Here is a 13,644-nt window from a genome sequence, read left to right as displayed (position 1 = left end):
CTTCAGGATGTTAACCTGAACGAAATACATGTTGAAATGTGTGCATAAGTCCTTTTGTTTAGGTGTGACACTCATTTATTGTTTGGTTGGTGTCTTATATGAAACTGCGACATTGCGCAATTTATTGGACAGACTTGTTTAAGATCACACAGCGTAATTTGGGTGGCATTTTATTTCGTATTTTTAAATCATCTTTTTATTTTTTACTATCTGTAAATTTAGTTTCCTGCTCTTAATTGTGAATGCATACTTGATGGTTTTAAATGTTCCTGAAATTAAGTGCTGCTTGACGAGCCCATACAGTATTGTGTTCATGTATGTGACGTCACTGAAGGCCAAAGGTTGTAATGCACGGCCCGCCACTCGCCACGTTGTTCTTAAAAGTCACATAAAACGTGAACCTTGGCTGCTGACCATCATTACATTTACCACTTCCACTTGCTTTCTTTGGTGCTATGATTAGGGGCCGATACACGATGCAAAAATAACAGTCCGATATTACGTAGTTCTCACCAAACACGTCTCTCTTTTTTTTTTTAAATTGAACAATATAAACTCGTTTACTTCTCAATGGACGCTACACGAGGAAGCTGTTTCTGTATGATTATTGCAAAATAATGAGACACCGGACACCAGAGTGTTCATTATGTGCCGCTATATTGAAAACTGCCGGCCGGACAACGAAAGGCACGCAGTTCCCCAGTGCTGCTGGGGCAAACCATTCTGAAAAGAGGGGGGTTTCACTCCCCCGAACAGAAGCGTCTCACCAAACACGTCTCTCTTTTTTTTTTTAAATTGAACAATATAAACTCGTTTACTTCTCAATGGACGCTACACGAGGAAGCGTTTCACTAAACACGTCTGCTTTTTTAAAAAAATCTTTATTGAACAATAAAAAAACGTCTGCTCACAATGAACGCTACTGTAACGTCGCTTCGACGCTAGACGAGGAAGCGAAGCCGGGAGGAGTGAAGTGACGCATTCAAGTGCGTCATCTCATCAAGTACTTATGTGTACTGTACTTATCTATTTATACACCTTTCTGTTTATATATATATATATATATATATATAAAACCCCATTTGAATACAATGAATTACTATTTATTTCAGCAGATTAGAAAATGGAGGTTTGGAATTTAATACACAGCATTTACATTCTGCTTTCCAGATGTAACCAGCCTGTTCAATCTCCCTTTGTATTGAAAAAGTGCCTTTACTTATCCATCTTCATGACCTCAAGGTTCAAATTCAAGAAAGTCTGCTCCGCCTTCCCCATCCGAACGATCGAAGGCTAGGAAATACATCAAGGAAAAACTTCTTAAAACTTAGAGGAAAAAAAGTCAAAAATACATTTGACATGGGCCGCACGGTTAGTTAAAAAAGGTGCAGGTGGGCAGATAGAGAAAGGGAGAGTATCAGAAAATTAGGTGCCATTACTGGTACTGTAATATTTTTTATTTTTTAAACTGTAGAACTTTTCTCTATATTCAAAGATACAAATAAACCATTTATGATTAAAAGAACAACACAATTTATCTTCAAAACACTAGTAAATAAAGATAATTCAATTTTCGAGGCAAAAATAGTTTCTTCCACTTTGTGCTCCGTGGCTGATTTATGAAGACATCGCATTAATGATCCTCAAGTAACTGTTTGAAAAATGGTCACTTTACTACAGTTTGCTCTTTTTATGGTTCTGAATGTGGAGATGGGATTCGGCTGCTGTTTAACGCAGAGCTGGATCTACTTCTTGAGACAGATGGCTGTTTGAGATGCTAAAAACTTTAACTCAACTATTTGACTTAACACCTTTAACAGAAAGCTGATGAAATTAACTCGACAATACAATATATAATAAATGATTGCTTTCTTGGCTGACTTTCAAAAAGTTGAAGAATTTTAAAGTGGCCCTTTTCACCCTTTAATGATACGTTAAAAACAACCACCACCAAACATTTTTGTAAACTTAGTACGAATGCTTTGTGGTGAACCGTGACGTGTCTCTTCAGGTTGTTGTTGTTTTTTTTTTCTCCCTGATACAAAAATCAACCAAAATGATTTTTTTCTCTACTTTAGTGTGTTAGAGCACACTGCTGTGTCCTGCTGAGAAGCTGAAAGTGTGCAAGTTCCAATCCATTCAGTACATGGAGGTCTTCAGGACCCTGGGGAGTGCAGGTCGCATGAAATGTGACAGTACTCACAGTGGAAATAGGGGCTGTTCCATCCTCTACCCTCAGGAAGGAGGCTACCATCCATTTGGACCAGAACCTCCCGCCACATAACCAGCTTACTCCACTCGTCTATCAGACTCATGAGCACTAAATAAGCTGGGATCACTCGTTCAGACTTGTCAAACTGGCAACAAAACTGTGCTCAAATTCACACCTACACTTGAGGCTTTTTGCACGTCGTTTTATTTTTCTCTTAGTCTATTTTAATTAGATGCTATTAGAGCTTCATTAGTTTTGTAGTAGACACTTAATATAGTAAAAATAGTGAAGCGAGCTGTCTCTGTTACCAAAATGCACTGGGAGCGATGTACCAAGAGCACAATACAGTCAGCGAATGGAACGAGGCAGTCTCTCAAAATATCCACACACTCTTCTTTATTCGTGCCCATTTCTCTTTGTGCCAACCCACTTCTTCCATGTTTTTACAGCGAAATAAAAGTAACACCGCACAATATAACTGAATGTGGTCGCAGATGTGCAGGATTCAATCGCTCAATGTGTGGGTGAAAGTGGCCAACTGCCATATTTTTTCATGATAGTCGATTCTAATCGGTTCAGCCATGTAATGTGGTGTGCGGCGGGCCGATGTCTCGTGGAAATCTACGAAGCAATTTTTCTCTAATCCTGCTAATTAATAAACAACTCAGTGATGAAAATATGAGATTCTTGCAGAGGCAATAAACGAGTAAAGAGGGCTGTGTTGTAGGCTAATTAAAGTAAAAGACAAAAAAAAAGACAAAAAAACAAGATAAAAGTGGGTAGCATTAAAGGGAAAAAGATCCGGGGGAGTGAAAGTGAGATGAAAGGAGCTTAACATGTTTTAATGAAAAGATAAATAAGATTCAGATGATCTGCATACTCAACACACTAATAGAGGCTATTACATCATTATGAGTGTGTGTTGTATATGTAAAAAAGGAAAAAACAAACATGGGCCGGCGTTGCAACTTGGCCAAAAACAAGCAAAGATTCACCTTGCAGAAGCAAAAAGTGAAAAATGAGCTCTTCATCACAACAGCGCAGATAAAGAATATTTCATGAAGCTCACCACACCCCCAACCAACGCCAAATATCCCCCATCTACCCCCCTTCACCTCTCTCAACACGCTTGTTTACAGTAATGGCATCCCAAGGGAGCGATTTGAAATGGCGCCCGCAGCAGCAGCTTTCATCTGGAGGCCCCATGTTCTTATAAATATGCAGTCATCTCTCTCTCGTAGGGCCGATAAGGCAGATGCACAATTTACAAGCAGTGGGCTGGCGACAGCCTCGGCAGCACTCTGACACAGTATTGTGGGAGAAAAGGTATTCCTGTCGACGTGGCAGTAATTAAATAGCTAATTGTTTGGGGAAACAAGGAAGAACACGGACGAGAGGTCAGCGAAAGAAAGTTAAAAATCGTAAACCTCCCAAAGCGCGGGGCTGGTGTTATTCAACATAAACCGCATCACATGGTCCGTGAGCCGTAACCTTACCGTGGTCAGTGATGTGTTCCTCGAGCCGGTCCTTGGCCTCGAGGACTGGCTCGAGGACCGAAGGTCGGTCCTTGGTCCTTGGCCTTGGCCTTGGGAGTCAATTCCTTGGCCTTGGACTTGGGAGTCAAGTCCTTGGCCTTGGCCTTGGCCTCGGGTTGCCGGTCCTCGGACACAATGAGGGATTAGAGCCTCGAATCCCTTGTCCACAGGTATAAAGTGGGACCGAGGATCTCAAAAACCACGAAGGAATCAAATAAATTCCGTCCGGGGAAACGCATATTGATGGATTAAGCTGGCGCTTTAATAGGGGCGGGTCTGCCACTGACAGGTGACAGTTAGCGCAACGAATAAAGAGCGGCATCACAGTTAGTTTCAATCACGGTTTGTTCCGTTCGCGATCGGCAGTTTAAATAGCGTGTAAAGTCTTTCTGTAACAGTGGTGTCTTTTATGTAGTTATTTTTGCACAGTCGTCACGTTTCTGCGGTGGCACTATAATGTTTGTTTGAACCAAGTAATTTGCGTTACAGCTGGAGTCAATAATGCCGGCACTTCACTTCCGGGTTTGGCCGTTGGGATTTGGTAGTCCTTTTGCAAACCCTGGTCCGTGGTGGAGGGGTTTGTGTGTCCCAATGATCCTAGGTGCTAAGTTGTGTGGGGCTTTATGCCCCTGGCAGGCTCACCCATGGCAAACAGGTCCTAGGTGAGGGACCAGACAAAGCACGGCTTATGAAGAATAAAAGATATGGACCTTTGTTTCCCTTGCCTGGATGCGGGTCGCCACGGCCCCCGTCTGGAGCCAGGCCTGGAGGTGGCCGGGCCTACACCCGTGGGTGCGAGCCGGGCTCAGCCTGGTATACCTTCCCATGGGCTCATCACCTATGGGAGGGGCCAAAGGGGTCGGGTGCAAAGTGAGCTAGGCAGCGGCCAAAGGTAGCGACCTTGCCGGTCCAATCCTCAGCTACAGAAGCTAGCTATTGGGATGTATAATGCCACCTCTCTTCCAGGGAAGCAGCCAGAGCTGGTGTACGAGGCAGAGAAGTTCCGACTGGACATAGTCGGACTTGCCTCCACACACAGCCTGGGCTATGGTACCAGTTGTCTCGAGAGGGATTGGACTTCCACTCTGGAGTTGGCCACGGTGAGAGCCATAGAGCAGGTGTGTTTCCCAGCTGGCCTGGGAACGCCTTGAGAACCCCCGGGAAGAGGTGGAAGAAGTAGCTGGGGAAAGGGAAGTCTGGGCTTCCCTGCTAAATCTGTCCAACAATGGATAAGTGGTAGAAGATGGATGGATCGATGGACATGGTCAGCTTTACTTACGTCAACTACCGTAATTTCCGGACTATAAGGCGCAACTATTGTCACACGCTTTCAACCCTGCGGCTTATTTAATGATGTGGCCTATTTAAACATTTTTCTAATGGCTTCCAGGGAGTGCTCGAGCAGAAAAGGTAACAGTGAGACGCTATCTTGTGTCACAGTGAAAACAAACGGCCATGAGAGGGCGCATTTCACCTGTGTTTTGAGCTGGACTGCAATCCGAAAGATGTGTGGCTGGGTCTATGACAGACTTGACCGAACACAAAATAATTTTTATGAAGGCTTTATTCACGACTGAACATAGAAAATGTACAGCATTAATAAAATAAAAGATTGAGATATGTCAAATGGGACTAAAAATAGAAAAGTATCCAAAAATTGACAATAGTAATGGCTTGTGAGCACTTTCCGGCATGCTGTAATGCACTCGAAACACGCGGAAAACAACTCATCTCCCCTGCTTCATGGCTGTTCACACGACCCTCCATGCGACACCGTTCAAACTCCCAAACGACAATATTTTACAATTAATGTAGGCTGGGTTACAATGCCGATTGCAGATACATCAGGTCTGAACAAGCACAGCTCAGCATTTGTCTCACTTCACTTTGTGGTGCAAGTCTCACAAGATTTCCCACAAGATTATCCATTCACTTTAACAGGCATAGTACTGTATTGTGCCAAAAGAAAACCTCCCGAAAGACATTGTCGTAAAAGTTGACACGAAAGCGTGGATGGTAGAAAGCCTAATGAAGGAATGGTTGACCGAGTATTACGGCAAGCGAGGATCTTTTCATTTTAAAACAAAGCATTACTCAACAGGGAACGGTGTTTTTTTTTTTTTTTTTAAACCAGCCGTGTGAGTGCTGTTTTACTGCCGTGGGCCTGACGTGTCACAGGCACGATTTGGAAAGAAAAGTTAAGATATGTTATTAAACGTTGAAACCTCTTTCTGTGTTCCGTCTTTCTTTGCAAATATCATGTTACAATATGGGCACCTGCACCTTATAGTCAAATGCGGCTTATGCGTGTATAAAATGTTTCTTCCTTTAAAAATGTAGCGAGTGCGGCTTATAATCAGGTGCGCTCTATAGTCTAGAAATTACGACACATTCACACATGTCACACAAACTTGACACAGGAAGGCCGGAGCAACTGATTTTGTTTTTCTCTTCCTCATCATTGACACTATTCAAAAATTTTTAAAACATTTTCGAACTCTTCATTTGAAAATCATCTTTATTTGGATGTCTGATCCAAGATGCCGAAAGGGGCTCGGGTCAGTGAACACATGAGAAAATTTTCTTTGCCATCATACTCAAGGATGAAATTTTCTACCCTTCTTGGATCTATCAAGGAGTGTTTCATGCGATTCAGAGAGGGACACTATAGATTTTTAAGCAATGTATTCCTCAATGTGGCAGGGCAATACATTCTTGACATCCAAATGAGAACTCTCACCTTAAGGGCACGTTTCTGTCGAGGTGAATTTTAATGGTTTACATTATACAAATATTTATGATTTTGAGTGGAAGGGCTAAAGCTTGGCAGCCCCTGTGGTACTTACTGTATGTACCTGAAATGTCAGCTAAAATCATCTGAGGAGAAAATATATACATTAGATACAAACCATTGGAATTACCAGACCCATCCCATGAAGGATTAATTGAAAAAGTAGTCGACAACACCATATTTGGAGCTTGAAAAGGCTACCATTTGAAAATGCCTCCTAAAATCGGCAGTATGCCATCAACTTTTTTGCTCACCAGCCACTGTGGCTCGTATTTTCCCAGAGTTAGCGTCTTGACACAGCGGTGAAGTCTCAAACAACTGGACTTCTAAATTTAACAACTATTTACAAGTCAACAATTTTATAAGTTATATTTGCTCAAAACCTTTAAGTGTTGTCTCAAAAGGGCATTTGCTATTTCCACTTATAAGAACACCCGTTGGGAAGTATAAAGAAAAATGAATCTGGCCTTTCCATAAATGGGTCTCTTCAAAAGAAGAACCCCATTTTGATTGTATTATTGTCAATCTTTTATGTTATATGTTCTGTTTTGTTGTATTATTGTTTTATGTCAACTGTTTGCAAAGCACTTTGATATAGCTGCAGCTGTTGCGAAAACACGATATAAATAAAGATATACTATATTGCTGTTACCAATTTTTTTTTGTCCCACGGCCCGGTTTAATGCCAGACAATATTTTCACGGACCGGCCTTTAAGGTGTGGCGGATAAAAACAACGCTATAATATACCTGCATGAAAACTGTGGTATTTTCTAATAAATAACAATAAACATGAATCATAATATCAGCAACGTCTGATCAGGCCGCAACACTCTTTGGTCGCTATGGTAACATTCAAATGTGCCTTTACAGTAAGATGCAACGCAAATTCAAAGTGCATGAAAAATACGGCTCAACACAATGCTGAATCAGTGGGAGCCCTGAGCTTGATTTTCTGCAACCAGGCGGTCCCATCTCAGGGTAATAGGAGACAATGACACCTGAAGTGTGTGGCTTATGTCCAGTCTACTTCGTAATTTTGTTTTGGTCACCGTCGCTGCAGAAATCCCCCGCTTCACACAGGTAGGTTGTCAGAAATAGCAACAGTGCTGTTGGGGCGATCTCAGGTTATTCGGCCATAACTTGAATCCAGAACACCAGCAGAGTTGTTGTCTTGAACGTACTTATAAGGCCACCGTCATTTGCAATCTCCAGCAGTTTTTCTTTTTTTTTTTTACTCATTTTGCAAGCTCCTGCATTTTGTTTTAGCTTAACCGATCACGTGACCCAGAAGCGCGCCTTGACGTGCGTCAACAGTGACATAGACAGATGTAACAGAGAATCGGGTCATTTTTCAAAATAAAACATCTTTCGGAAATCAATAAAACAGAATAAATGTAAGTTATTTATTCTTTCTGTGTGGCCCAGTACCAAATGACCCACGGACTGATATCGCTGCTATATTGTATTGTTCCTAATGTTCTCTTCATGTATCGTTTTTTTTTTCTGAACTTTCTTTCGTTTTTAACAAAACGTCCACACTGACCCTTTCTCCCTCTGCTCTTTCCTCTTACTCTGTATAGTTTACTGCGCTACAGTGAGTGATTACTCCCTGAGGTGCAGACTTGATTGGCTGAATAAGGTCATGTAGGATGGTGTAACTCATGCGAGTCTGTACAGTACACCACATCTGTAAAGCTTGTAGTGTTGTGCCACTTAACAATACAATTAAGTCGTGTGGTGCCCCTCAAAAAAACATCTGCCAAAGTGTTGGGTTGATCTGCCACTGATAACATTTCTCATGAATTTTGGAAGTGTCATGTGTCCCGAAGGATTCCAGACAGAACAAGGATTCCACAAGTGTCGAAAGAGATCATTTTTGAACAAAAATATATTTATCAAAACACAAGCTTGACAAAGTTCATCAAAGGACGCTGGTAACAAAGAACCAGAAGAAAAGCAAGGACAAACCAAAAAAAAAATCTTGCAAAAGGCATGGAGCAAGAAAAACAATTGCTTGTCACCTCAAAGAACAAGAGAATCCAATATACAAAGAACAAAGACCGAGAATACATTAGCAGTGATGGGTCCCGCAACACCGATGCGTCGACTCACGCGCCAAGCTCATAGAGCAATCCCCGCGTTGGTGCGCGTACTGCTTTAAGACAATCACGTGACCAATGCATGACCTGCGTCGACGCAGTTCAGGGGGCGTTGATGCCGCAAAAACCCGCCAAACTGTGTTTATAAAGAAGTGGACCTGCTGATGAGATGCGGCTGCTGATGCGATCCAAACCTCACCCTTGCTTGTAGAAGTACATGCATATTCTGGAGCAGCTCCAGGGGAAACGCAAAGTGTCAGCCATGTGGGGCCATTTTGATCTCCTTTCGGAGAATAAGGTATTTATTCAAATCTCCTTGTCTCACCAAGGGCCTTTCAGATTTTTGACATGTCTTGTTGCATTCTAATTCAAATCAATTTCAAGGTAAGTCTTAGTTTACTATTCACATATTTTATTAAAGGTGAAATGTCAAATGTGCCATACAGAAATATCATTTACCAACAAAAGCACCTCCTCCACGTTGAGGCATTATCTGGCCAAGCATGAGACTGAAGGTCCCGATACACCCAGAATCACTTCAGGTATACAGCCATTCTCTTACCTTTTCACAGTTGCTTTGTTGATGGTTAATTGGCAATGAGTAATTATTATTGGTTTACTCCCCACTTCATGTTTGACAATCAAGCTTCCCGGAAGCAGTTGCTCAATCAGGCACTGCTGAACTTCATTGTCAAGGACTGCCAGCCCCTTAGCATTGCGGAGAGTGAAGGGTTCAAGGAACTGATTCAGATCCTTGAACCCTCATATGTTTTGCCAACAATAAAGGTCTGTGTGAAACTTCCATAAAATAGTAGTTGATGTAGATGAGACGAATTGCCCAGATTTTAAATGTATTATTTGCTTTTGGTTTAATTTTCATACCATCAAAAAATGGTGGCCAACAAATACCAGGAGGAATGTGAAAATGGAAGAACAACAAGCTGTGGCAGTGAGTATAGCGACTGACATGTGGACCTCTGTGAACCTGCAGGCTTACTTGGCACTTACCTGTCACTACATTAATGCAAATATGCAGTTGTGTTCATCAGTGTTGGGAGTACAATACCTTCCACAGAATCACACTGCTGACAATTTGGCCCAGGTCAAAAGGGGCATGATGGAGGACTGGGCCAAAACGAACAATTAAAGTGTCTTGTGAGTGACGCAGCACCAAACACGATCGCATCCACTAGACACCTCCAAATTCACCACTCAATTTGTCTTAATTTATGAGTTAGAAAATCATTCGATCATGTCCCTGTACTTACAGACATCAGAAACACAGTTTGGCACATTGTCACATATTTCCATTCAAGCACTACAGCCAAGGAGAAGCCCGCTCAGGTGCAGCAACAGAAGGGACGATCAACCCTGAAACTCATCCATGAGGTGCCAACACACTGGAACAGTACTTATGAAATGCTGTCAAGGCTGCATGAGACGGAACCAGTGTGGATATCTTTGACCTCCTTAAAGACAGATTTGACTCCATTGACAGCTGACGAGTTCACCATAATAAGAGAAGCACTACAGGTGCTTTCTCCATTCCATCAAGGTACAGTGGAGTTGTCTGAAGAAAGGCGAGTGACGGGTTCAAAGGTCATGCCGATGATGAAAATGCTTTATCATACACTTGAGTGTCACGCTTCAACCTTGCACACACAGGCAGCCATACAACTCCACGAACACTTGAAAAGTCAAGTCACAGACACTGCTTCCAGTCTGGAGTCTATTAGTGTGTTAACCTTCGCAACACTTCCAGACCCCAGATTCAAATCACTTGGATTCCGCAGTTCCTCCAGGTGCTCGGGGGCCATGTCCAGACTGCGGTCTGAGTGCGTGCGTGTCATCGGGTGCACAATCGAGGCCCAGCCTGGACCATCATCGCAGCCCTCTACAACTACATCTGGCATGTTACTCATCATTATTAGTTTGTTTTTGGAAATTGTTCTAAATGCCAATTTTGTTGAGTTTTGTTTTCTAGATGACCTGTGGCAGCATTTGGATGAAGTGGGGAGACTGGGAAGAAGCGCAACAGCAGATGCTATATCTAAGGTCCAAAGGTACCAGGCAGAGGGGGATATTGTACGCAGTCAAGACCCGCTGTATCTTGGAAGAACAAACACACTACTTTTCCGAACCTCTCCCACCTCGCAAAGGAGTTCCTCTGTACGCCGGCATCATCAGTGCCATGTGAGTGTGTGTTCTCCACAGCAGGGGATGTAGCATGCAATAAACACATCAGACTCAAATTCAAAACACTGGAACTTACTTTTCTGAATAAAGATTTTTGAAGACAAAGCACACAAGCATCCTCATTCACATAATTTTCACATTATTCAAACATCATGAATAATACAATATGAATGCATAGATGTCAATGATATTGGATACACTTCCTCATCAAATCAGTCAGTTCAGTTTGTCAAGTTGGTTGCCTGCAGGGATTTTGAAAGTTCAGCAGGTGTCAATGGTTAGCGACACAGTATCAACACAGTGTGTCATTGCGTCAACACACTTCATGACACTTGTTCTAAACAAGGAAAATACTGGAACAAAAATACCATGAAGTGGCAAGGCAAGGCAAGGCAAAACAATGAGGCAAAGAGGCAAGAACGTTTTGAAAATTAGCACTTGGAAGGGTCAAAAGCAAGGCAATAATCCCACTGCTAGCTCTCAGTGAAGTAGGCTTTTTAAAGGCAGTAGGTAACGATGCCTGATGTGGGACAGGTGTGAATCGTTTGACGCCTGCTCTCCAGCTGAAGACTGGGGGGGAGGGGGCAGGATCATGACAAGAAGATTTTCGGGTGTTAATGTCAAGCCTTGTGTGTTGGCATTAAAAGGTATGAAATGGTTTTCTGATAAAATCCATCCATCCCTCCATTATCCCCATCAGGGTCGTGAGCGTGCTGGAGCCTAATACCAGGTGATTTCGGGCAGTAGGCGGGATATACCATGAACTGGTTGCCAGCCAATCACAGGGCACAAAAAGACAAACAACCATTCACACTCCCATTCAAAACTTGGGACAATTTAGAGTGTTCCACCAACCTACCCTGCTTATTTTTGGAATGTGGGAGGAAACCAGAGTGCCTAGAGAAAACCCACGCATGCACGGGCAGAACATGCATACTCAACACAAGCAGGCCAGAGCCTGGAATCGAAAACTGGACCGCTGCACTGCGAGGCAGACGTGTTAACCAGTTGCCGGACATGTTAACCAGTTGCCCACCGTGCCATTCGAAAATACATAATTCATAAATAATTACATCTCATTTAAAATGTAACAGCTACTACTGGAGCAAGTGCATTGCAATGAAAGCCTTGACCACAGTGTGGTTATGTTTGTGATTGCAATACTTCCCCATCAAAGTGCCCAATTATTACATCACTAATGTGAACAAAGAAATCACATGACTTAGCAAAGTCTGCCAAGTAATCATGTACGTACTTTATTGCACATCCACTGCCGAAGTGTATACAGTAAATTCATGAGGAGGAGTAGCTGAAATAAGTGTGTATTTCTTTACAAAGTGACATTGACTATGTTTACATGTAATCAAATACGCTTTTAAAGGGCAATAAATGCCCAGAAACCAGAATATGCTCTAATTCGGGTTTCTAAAAACCCAATTGAGACCCATGGTTTACCCCTTTTCTAACCTGAATATTGTGTCATGTAAACGGAAATGGGTTACCTCCTTCAAATGAGGTATTGGTTTGTATTGTGTGGATGTTCTTTCTCTATCTGCAAGGAATCTTGGTTGTAGTACGGGATGTACTTTTATGCTAACCATCCTCATCATTAGTAAGCATAACTTGAATAGATTCATTTCTTTGCAGCGTTTTCACATTATTTCGGTCTCTAAGGCAAAACTGACACATTGTGTATATAGACACGCGTGTGTACAAGACCGCACACCTGGCGCACAACTCACCAGAAATACACAAGCAGAGGAAAACAAACATGACGAAGCTCAAAGATGCAACTCAAAAGCCCACTTTTGGAAAGAGGAGGTAATGACTGCTTTATTCCTGTGGCAAGTGATATGAATATGATTTTTTTTTTCTTGCCAGCAAGTCAGTAACAAATACGCATGCATTGGCATTTAAATCGGGTTATTCAAATGCAGGAGTAACTCTGTCCGCTCGCTTACGCACATGTAAATGGGTTATTCCGAATTCAAATAATTCACAAATCGGAACTTCACCCACACGTGGACTGCATGTGAATGTAGTCTTCATTGCTGATGAGAAGTGTGACACGCATATTAGACAGTAGGTCATTGTGAGTAAGGGATTTTATGACATTGTCTGAAAAAAAAAACATGAAAATTTGCAATAAAAAGAAAAACTAAAAAAAAAAAAAAAAAAAAAAAGTATCTAACCGTGACAAAATTTCAACTCAAGAAGACATGTTCAATCCACTGCAACATTAAAAAAATGAAAGCGTTTTTCGGCCATCTTAAGGCAACCCTAAGGTTTTTATTTTCAGTGTTTGAAAACTGTTGAAAACTTGATATAATCACACTACGTAACAATGGTCATCTCCATTTTTGATGGTGTTGGGGTGACGATACTCTATACATGTATTATGATATTTTGTTTTACTCCTACTTTATTTTCTACATTATCATGTAAACTCATTCAAGCAGATTTGCGAAAGTAAAGATTGCTGGAAGTTATTTATGTAGTTTGTGTCAGTCTGGAATGACACTTTCTAACAAATGTCAAGTGTTGTATATTGGTGAAAAATAGTTGACAAGTGTCATGACACATCCGTCTTTGCTTTGCTTTGCTTTTTTTGGAAATTAAAGTAATTAAGTAACACCCAAAAATTGAAATCCCAACATCCCCCCCAAAAAATAAAGCATCAAAGTATAATGTTCATTTTCCAATGGATAATTACAATAAAGCAACATTGTTATGAGTGAGAGTGTCATTACTGTAATGTGAAAACATTTTCTACTCTTGTTTTTAGCAGGGTGGTGTCGTATAAACTTAT

The sequence above is a fragment of the Hippocampus comes genome, unplaced genomic scaffold (genome assembly GCF_001891065.2).
Source record: "Hippocampus comes isolate QL1 unplaced genomic scaffold, H_comes_QL1_v1.1 scaffold34, whole genome shotgun sequence".
Classification (NCBI taxonomy): domain Eukaryota; kingdom Metazoa; phylum Chordata; class Actinopteri; order Syngnathiformes; family Syngnathidae; genus Hippocampus; species Hippocampus comes.
This window is presented reverse-complemented; position numbering follows the sequence as displayed.